Source organism: Meriones unguiculatus, chromosome 1 (assembly GCF_030254825.1).
Source record: "Meriones unguiculatus strain TT.TT164.6M chromosome 1, Bangor_MerUng_6.1, whole genome shotgun sequence".
NCBI classification, from domain to species: domain Eukaryota; kingdom Metazoa; phylum Chordata; class Mammalia; order Rodentia; family Muridae; genus Meriones; species Meriones unguiculatus.
The window spans coordinates 145,524,084-145,533,731 of NC_083349.1; positions in this window are offsets into that span (position 1 = coordinate 145,524,084).

A 9,648-nucleotide genomic window follows, 5' to 3' on the forward strand; every position below is an offset into this window, starting at 1 on the left:
TTCGAAACGGTATGTATCTGATGGTCGTGTTTGCAGCTGGTGTGCATATCTGTACCACGCGTGTACAGACGCCCTTGGAGACTGAGAGGCTCCACCCAGCAGCTGATGAAAACAGGTGGAGAGATGCACAGCCAAACGTGAGGGCTCGAGGAGTCGCCTGGGAGAGTTGACGCGCTGTCTGAGGGAGCCGGAGGGGTCAAGGACTCCACAAGAAGAGTTAACTAACCTGGGCCCACGGGGCTCACTGAGACGGAACCAGAGACTGGGCCTCCGCCCTTGCACACAGGTAGCAGATGTGCCGCCTGGTCTTCGTGTGGAGCCCTGACAACTGGACGGGGGAGCGGCTCTGGCTCTGATGCCTCTCTTTGGAACCCTTTTGCCTTGTCTGGCCTCAGTGGGAGAGGGTGTGCCAGGGCGGGCTGGTACCCGTGGTGCCTTCTCTAAGGAGAAGGAGAGGGGAGAACAGTAGCTTAGCAGGGAGGGTTTGTGAGACAGGGGAGGAAGGTGGGGACTGCAATCCGGATATAAATAATTTAAAAAGCCTGAAGTTACCTACGGAGGCCACCAGAGGGCACTAACCCCCTCCCCCCCCCCCCCCCCCCCCGGGCGCTCGTGTGGGGGTGAGGACACTCCCATCTGCAAAACCACAAATGCTCTCATCTGCTGAGCTTCCGCTGGAGCCCCACCTGTTTGGAGTTCTAACTGGAAAAGTGATGACTCTTTCTGTGAGTTTCTTCAAACTGTAGATTTAAAGCTCAGGCAAGCATACACTTCTCTCCTGATTCCCTCCAATACTAATTCATCATCTGAGCTGACTGAAATATTAAAATGATGGTTTACAGGCTGGAGAGCTAGCTCAGCGCTTCAGAGCACTTATTGTTGCTGCATAGGCCCTGGGCACCCACATGGAGGCTCGCCGCTTCTCAAGCACCAGCACAAGCGTGGCGCACACACACAAAGCCAAGACACTCGCGCATATAAACAATCTAAAATATTTTAAATACTTTTTAATTAATACCTTGCAAACAATTCAGTTTTGCAAACTAGGTACAAATATATCTGCTCTGAACTCGACCAAGGGGGAGCCAGAAGTTAAAAATCTTTTGCTCTTCAGTTTTGTGATATGAGCCAGCAGGCAACTCAAAGGGATATTATTCTAATTCTCACTCCATTGCTTTAGCAAAACACACCAAGAGCAACACGGGGGCTGGAAGGGTTCCTTTGGCCTGCAGTTTTCATCAGGGGAAACTGAGGCAGAAGGTGAAATAGTGTGGGGGAATGATGCGTACTGGCTTGATCCCTATGGTTTGCTCAGACTGCTTTTTTCTCGTACAATGCAGAGCCACCTCCCCAAGGGTGGCACGGCTAATGGAGAGAATGCCACCACAGACTGGCAATGGAAGGCTGTATTTCACATCTTTCATGTTTTAGTCTGGTTTTCTGTTGTGATAAAATACTGTCCAAAAGAACAGCCTAGGGGAGAAAGGGGCTATTTGGCTTACAGGTTGTGAGGGAAGCCGGGTCAGGGGGCCTGAGCCAGGAGCTGCAGCAGAGAACACGGAGGAAAGCTGCTTACAGATTTCTCCCTCTGGCCTACTCATCCACTGTTCTCCTACACTCCAAGCCCAGCTGCCTGTGGCTATAGAACTTCCAAGGGTGGGCTAGGCCCCCCTATGTTAATTAGGAAAATGCCCCACACACTTGCTCACAGACATCGAGGAAGCATTTCCTCTCCCGGGTGTGTGAATTGACAGCTAATGCCTACTCTGACAGTCTCCCACTGACCTGGAAGAAAGAGAAATAGAAAGGAAAGGAAGACAGGAGAGTTGGGAAATACGGGAAGCAGAATAAAAAGGAATTACCCACTGTAGCTCCTCATTGGACATTAGGAGGAAGTTATCTATGTCTCTCTTCCTTATCCATCCAAGGATGTGATCAAACCAAGATCCAGAAGCAACTAGGGTGATAGGGGAGGAAAATGAAAATATGACTGAACTTTTATCTCATCAATATTATTCCCAAATGGTACATACTTTGAGGAAGGCAAGGGCTGTCAAGTTCTACCTCTAGAGGCATGTAATAAAAGTATGACATTGGTCACGAAAACCCACGTGTGCTTTTTTTTTAAGAGGAAAAAATCTACATGCTTACTACCTACATTAAAAAAAATATTTTTTAAACCTGATTTCATAGTATAATTCCGTGTTTGCTGGAATGCACCACGTGTGTGGTGATCACAGAGACCAGAAGAGGACATAGGATCTCTTGGAACTGGAATTACAGATGGTTGTAAGCCATTGTGTGTGTGCTGGGAACTGAACTCAGGTCCTCTGAAAAGGCCAAACACATGCTTAACCACTGACCTGCCTCTCCGGCCCTGAGTCTTTGAACTTTGAACTAGAAAAGTGTTTAAAGGAAGCAGGATAAAATCCAAACACCTGAAAGGACTATTTTATAAAATAATCAAATATTCATTAAGTAATACTTTATTGTAAATAAACTATCAAGAGCTGATGGGATGGCTCAGTGTATAAAAACACGTGACCCCAAGCCTGGTGATGTGAGTTCACTCCCTGAAGACCACATGGTAAAAGGAGAGATCTGACTCCCACAGGTCGCCCTTAGACCTCCAGCAGGCGCTGTGGCATGTGTGCGACTCCATATACATACATACTAGATAATGAGTATATCTGAGCACATAATTGACTGAAAGCTATAAAAATAAGGATTAGATGGTATTCATACATATATGGTATACAAGAACTGATTTTCTATGTGAAAAAAAATGTATTAAATGAAAATCATGTTACATCTGCCTGTCCATAAAATTCTTGACATCACACCTAGTAAAATTTAAAAATATTTACTTTTGTTACTTTAAATTACATGCCTCTCTCCCTTCTTTTCTCCCTCCCTCCACTTTCCCTCTTCTATGTGTGTGTGTGTGTGAGACAGCACTGCCTTTGGATTCCAGAAGAGGGCGCTAGCTCTCTGGATATGGAGTCACCAGCTGTTGTAACCAACCTGTCATGTGTGCTGGTAACCAAACTCAGGACCTCTGAAAGAAACCACACTCTTACAGCTATGCCAGCCTTTTAGTCCCACACTGAATAAATTTAAACAATTGTGACCCACAGATTTAGTTTTTAAACATGCAACACAGATCTCTGGTGTTGCTAATATTTCAAAATATAATCTTTGTGGTCCAGATTCCACTCATCATCGCCTTGGATAAATGAGTGAAGGAATTCATCAACAGTCTGTTGATTCTTCACAGGGGGTAAATGTTTTCCTATGTGATTACAGATGAGGCAACTTCTCTTGCATTCCTGATGACATAATCTTAGAGAGAGAACGTTTGTTAGTAGTGTTTGTCTTCATCTCACCATAGTGTATTTCCTCACGGCCTGAACCAAACTGCTTAAGTCTTTACACAAAGCCATGGCACAGACGTGGCCGTCAAAGGATGAGCTGCATTTTCCCTCCATCCATGACTCTCAATGCAAGATTGGTTCCTCTTCTACCATTTTCTCAATTCGGAGACAAAGGAGGCTAAGTTGACCTTTCATTTGGGAAAGTGTAACTAGCTGGCACAGGCGTGCAGGTTTCTCTGCTGTAAGAAAGGAGGGTGGGCTGGAGAAATGTCTCGGTAGGTTAAGCAGTTCTCAACCTGGAGGTCAAACGACCCTATCACAGGCTTACTAAGACCATCAGAAAACACAGATATTTACATTACAATTCATAGAATTAGCAAAAGTGCAGTTATAAAACAGCAGCAAACTTTATGATTGGGGCACCACAACATGAGGAGCTGCAGTAAAGGGTCAGAGCATTAAGGTCCTTCAGAACCACTGGCTGACAGTGTTTCCTGCACAGTGAAGTTTGGAGACTGGATTCCCAGAAATCCATGTAAAGGGTGGTTGGGGGGGGGGTGAGAAACCCGCCTGTAATTCCACCCTTGTGAGGTGGAGACAGGAGATCCCCAGAGATAGATGCTTAGCAAGACTAGTCATGTCAGTGAACTGTGTTTGACTGAGAGACTGCCTCAGGAAGAATGAGGTAGAAATGGTGAGGTTGCTCGGTGGGTAGAGTCACTGGGTCCCACATAGTGGAAAGTGAGCCATGGTGTACACAGAGAGAGAGAGAGAGAGAGAAAGAGGGAGAGAGAGAGAGAGAGAGAGAGAGAGAGCACATAAATGAATAAGTTTTTTCTTTTTTTTCTTAAGAATAGGGTATAAGAGTTATTGAAATTGATTCCACACATCAACCTTGAGCCTCCCCCTGCACCCACTCACAACACAGGCACCTCCACACTCCCCAGCCCACACACATGCACACCACGTGCTATATACATGGGAAAAGAAGAAAGCAGAGCGAAGTTGAAAGCTGACTTCTGAGCTAACATGATGAAGTACTGTGGGTTCAGTTATGGTTCCATTTGTGTGTGTGTGTGTGTGTGTGTGTGCTAGGAAGATCCCGGAGACCAGCAACCCCTCACCTTGGCACTAGAAGTGAAGACATGGGAAACAGTTGCATGGGAAGAGGAGTTGTCATGAGGTGTGGTCCATCCTGGTCCAGCAATAGTTTCTGCCAAGGTTTAGACTCTACCCCTGGGGACCTGACAGAAGTTTTGACAGTTTGGACCCAAGTAGGGTCTCCTTTGGAGACAATCAGACTACAATCTCTGTCATCCATTGTGTACCTGGTTGTGGGATAATAGAAAAATCAAATCTTGTGTTGCATTTACATAATAAAGAAAACGTGTCATATGTTTAATGATGAAGGTATTTTTATTCGATTTTCTTCTTTTGTTTCTCTTTTTTTTTGCATTTTCTGCTTGGATACAATCCATCAGGTTTGTGCATTGCTTCATTATACTTTTTAATCCTGGAAACTCCTTCCTTCATCTCATAAGCCTCGCATCTACATCCTAATTTAAACTATTAAAGATGGCCACACCATCTTTCCTTTCCTTTCCTTTTGCCCTTGCTCTACTATACTCGCCATTTTTAATCCACTCCCAATACACACTAACTCTTAAAGTACAAATAATTATTGTCTAAAGATAAAGTGACATGAGTAAGAGAGTGAGCTCAAGTTCACACCCCTGGAAAGGGCAGAGGCAAAGTGTAATCAAGCAGTGCTCAAATCCTGTCCATCTCAGTGTCTGACGATAAGTGAGCCCTGGGCCAATCTCATCTCCAGCCCATTCTCAAAGTTTCCCATCTCTAAGTCTTTAGAAAGGAGAAGCTGTATGGTTCTTGAGACCACTCTTAGATTTAGAAACTGACAAGAGCAAATGAAAACCTGCAAGCCAGAGGGACCTTTCCCTGGGAGACATAGTCATAAAATACATGATGTATTTAAGTATTAGTGGCAGATTAGTGATGTGCTAGTGTCTTTTTAGTTACATATTTACTTGATGTAGGGATCTGTGCCCCAGGAGCAGTCTTAGATCATGATAGACAGAAAAGTAGGTACATAAACTCATAGATGATAGATAGATATACTAATATGTCAGAAGATAGGTAGATGATAGATAGATATACTAATATGTCAGAAGATAGGTAGATGATAGATAGATAGATGAGTCTCTGAGTTTCCTAGCAGAAAACTCCTATTATCCTTTAATCTCTGAAGTAGTGGAGGTTTTCTGTGTGTAAACAAATGGCCTCAGCCCCATAAGTAGCTTGAGGCTGTAGGCTGGTCACCTGGATCCCTGTGGCAGAATTAGAGGACTGGGATTTTCCAGCCCCACTCCCTAACCTGTGAATGAACGAGGCAGGCTGCAGTGGTCTGAACAGGCATGGCCCCCACAAACTCATGTGTTTGAATGCTTGGCCCATGGGGAGAGGCACTATTAGGAAGGGCGGCCTTGTTGGAGTAGGTGTGGCCTCATTGGAGGAAGTGTGTCACTGTGGTGGTGGGCTCTGAGGTCTCCTACTCTCAAGCTCCACCCAGAACGGAACCCACTTATTCTGCTGCTTCTGGATCAAGAAGTAGAACACTCAGCTTTATCTACTACCATGCTGGCCTGCACGCTGCCGTGCTTCCCGCCATGATGATGGTGGACTAAACCTCTGAAACCGTAAGCCAGCCTCAATGAAATGTTTTCCTTTATAGGAGCTGCCGTGGTCATGGTGTCTTCACAGCAAGGAAACCCTAACTAAGACAAGGGCTAAGGGCTCAGGTGACCACAAACAGTCAATATTTGTTTTAAACTATGATTTTTCTTTTTCATCGTTTCATACATATAGCTTACTTTGGCTAATATTTTAATCAATCATCCTTATCATCAATCTCCTAAGAGCCCCAAAATACTGGGTTTAGGGAACTGAATGTGTTGAAAATTTCATAAGCATTTTTTTTTTTTGGTGGAAATAGAAAACTAACAGTGCAACTGACATGGGAAAAAGGTATGCAGATTATGTTAATTTGAATGAGAATGGCCCCCTCGGCTCATATGTTTGGATGCTGGGTCTCTAGTTAGCTGTTTGGGAAGAATTAGGAAGTGTTGTTGGAGATCCAGGCCTTGTGGGCGGAAATGTGTCACTGGGGATGGGCTTTGATGTTTTAAAAGCCCACAGAGTCTCTCTCTGTCCCTCCCTGCCTGCCCTCTCTCTCTCTCTCTCTCTCTCTCTCTCTCTCTCTTTCTCTCTCTCTACCTGTCTGCCTGCCACCACGCCTCCTCCCATGATGATTACATACTAATCTTCTGAACTTTAAGCAACTCTCTAACTAAATATCTCCCTTTACAATTTACCTGGGTGATAAATATGGATCTATTTTCATTTTTCTGCATGTAGACATCCAGTTGGTCCAGCACCATTTGTTGAAGATGCTGTCTTTTTTCCATTGAATGGATTTGGCTTCTTTGTCAAATATCGAGTATTCATAGGTGTGTGGATTTATTTTTATAGCAGCTTTATTTGTAATAGCCAGAACCTGGAAACAACCCAGATGTCCATCAACGGAGGAATGGGTACAGAAATTGTGATATTTTTACACAAATGGAATACTACTCAGCAATCAAAAACGAGGAAATCATGAAATTTGCAGGCAAATGGTGGGATCTAGAAAAGATCATTCTGAGTGAAATATCCCAGAAGGAGAAAGACAAACATGGGATATACTCACTTATATAGACCTATAAGATATGATAAACATAATGAAATCTATACACCTAAAAAAGATAATCAATTGAGCGGATATGGGGTAAGATGATCAATCCTCGTTTAGAAAGACAGATGGGATGTGCATTGAACGTATGACAGGAGTCTACTGAGCGCATCTGAAAGACTCTAACTAGCAGTGTTTTCAAAGCAAAGACTCATGACCAAACCTTTGGCAGAGTACAGGGAATCATAAGAAAGAAGGGGAGTTAGTCTGATGGGGAAAGGATAGGAGCTCCACAAGGACCAAATATATCTGGGCACAGGGTCTTTTCTGAGACTGACATTCAACCAAGGACCATGTATGGATACAACCTAGAACCTCCACTCAGATGTAGCCTGTGGTAGCTCAGTAACCAATTGGTTTCCCAAAGTGAGGGGAACAAGGACTATTTCTAACAGGAACTCAATGACTGGCTCTTTGGTCTCCCCACCTCCGAAGGGAGGAGCAGTCCTATTAGGCCACAGAGGAGGGCTTTGCAGCCAGTCCTGAAGATACCTGATAAAACAGGTTCAGATGAATGGGGAGGAGGTCCCCCCTATGAGTGGACTTGGAAAGGGGCACGGTGGAGATGAGGGAGGGAGGGAGGGACTGGGAGGGAATGAGGGATCGGGACACGGCTGGGATACAGAGTTAATAAAATGTAACTGATAAAAAAATAATAATAAAATAAAAATTAGCTGGAGAGATTGCTCAGAGGTTAAGAGCACTGCTTGCTCTTCCAGAGGTCATGAGTTCAATTCCCAGCAACCACATGGTGGCTCACAACCTGGTGTCCAGATGTACATGCAGGCAGAACATCGTATACATAATGAAATAAATAAATAAATAAATCTTAAAAAAAAAAAAAAAACAAACAAGTTACCTGGGCCATTTCATGTATTCACAGCAATAGAACAGCAACTAAGACAGCTTAACCCCCATAAACCATTACAAGTTTTACACACACACACATACACACACACACACACACACACACACACACCCCTTTCTCTCACTGGATCTAGGAGAGGTCCCTATGATCATCTTTCACAAAAAATTCCTGAGCAAAAGACAGGGACTCCTCCTTAAGGAAGCCCTGCAGCCTCTGAATCCCCTTGAACAGGAAGATATTGTCAGACATCTTGACAGAGCCTGGGCTTCCATGAGGCTCCCCAAGTTGCCTGGCTCATTCAAGTCATGGTGTTGGATTTAAATGGCCTGCATATGCTCCAGAGAAGGCTGCTGAGAGCCCAGGTGTCAATGCAGAGCAAGGTGCAATGTGCAGTCCTCCAGAGCTACTGGAAGAACAGAACTTAAGAAGGGTGAGAATGAAGAGGAGTGGAGTTTTGCAGAGTAACCGAGGGAAATTTGCAAGGCCTTCAGGATTTCAAAGCAGAGTTGCAGCAGTTTTCCTGGAATAAGCACTCAGGCAGGATGAGGGTGGAAGAGAGGAGATGTCCCCAGTTGACTGAAGCCAGGAGCCAGGACAGTTCCTGAAAGGCTTTGGGAACTTTGGTCCCAAGGTCCTTTGCATTCACATTTACACTCTAAACCCACAAACTGGGGCAGGCAAGCAGGCAAGATTTTACAGAAGCTACAGGGCAGAAGATACTAGAAGGAAAACTCCAATCCACCGAAAACAACCACACCCTAGAAACATAGGATACAGATAACTTTCACAACAAAAATTAAAAGGAAACAAGCAATGACTCACAGTAACACCACCAACTCCACAACAAAAGTAATTAATAATCATTGGTCACTACTATCTCTCAGTATCAATGGACTCAACTCCCCAATAAAAAGACACAGACTAACAAAATGGTTGCAGAAACAGGATCCAAAATTCTGCTGCATCCAAGAACACATCTCTGCAACAAAGATAAACACTACCTCAGAGTAAAGGGCTAGAAACATGTTTGTCAAGTAAATGGACCCAGAAAACGAGCTGGGGTAGCTATCCCAATATCTAATAAAATAGACTTTCAACCAAAATTAATAAAAAAAGATGAGGAGGGGCATTTCATTCTCCTCAAAGGAAAAATCCACCAGGAAGACATCACAATTCTGAACATCTATGCCCCAAATACAGGAGTGCCTACATTTGTAAATGAAACATTATCGATCCCAACACCTTAACAGTGGGAGACTTCAACACTCCACTCACACCAAAGAACAGATCATCTCAACGGAAGCCAAATAGGGAAATAAAGGCACTTACAGAGGTCCTAAATTAAATGAACCTAATAGATGTCTACAGAAATTTTCACCCAAATTCAAAAGAGTATACCTTCTTTCCAGCACCTCATGGAACCTTCTCCAAAACAGACCATATAGTTGATTACAAAACAAGCCTCAGCAGATACAAGAAGATTGAAATTATTCCTTGTGTTCTATCTGACCATCATGGACTAAAGCTGGACTTCAACAACAGCAGACATAGCAAAAAGCCTACACACACATGGAAACTGAACAACTTGCTACTCAATGACA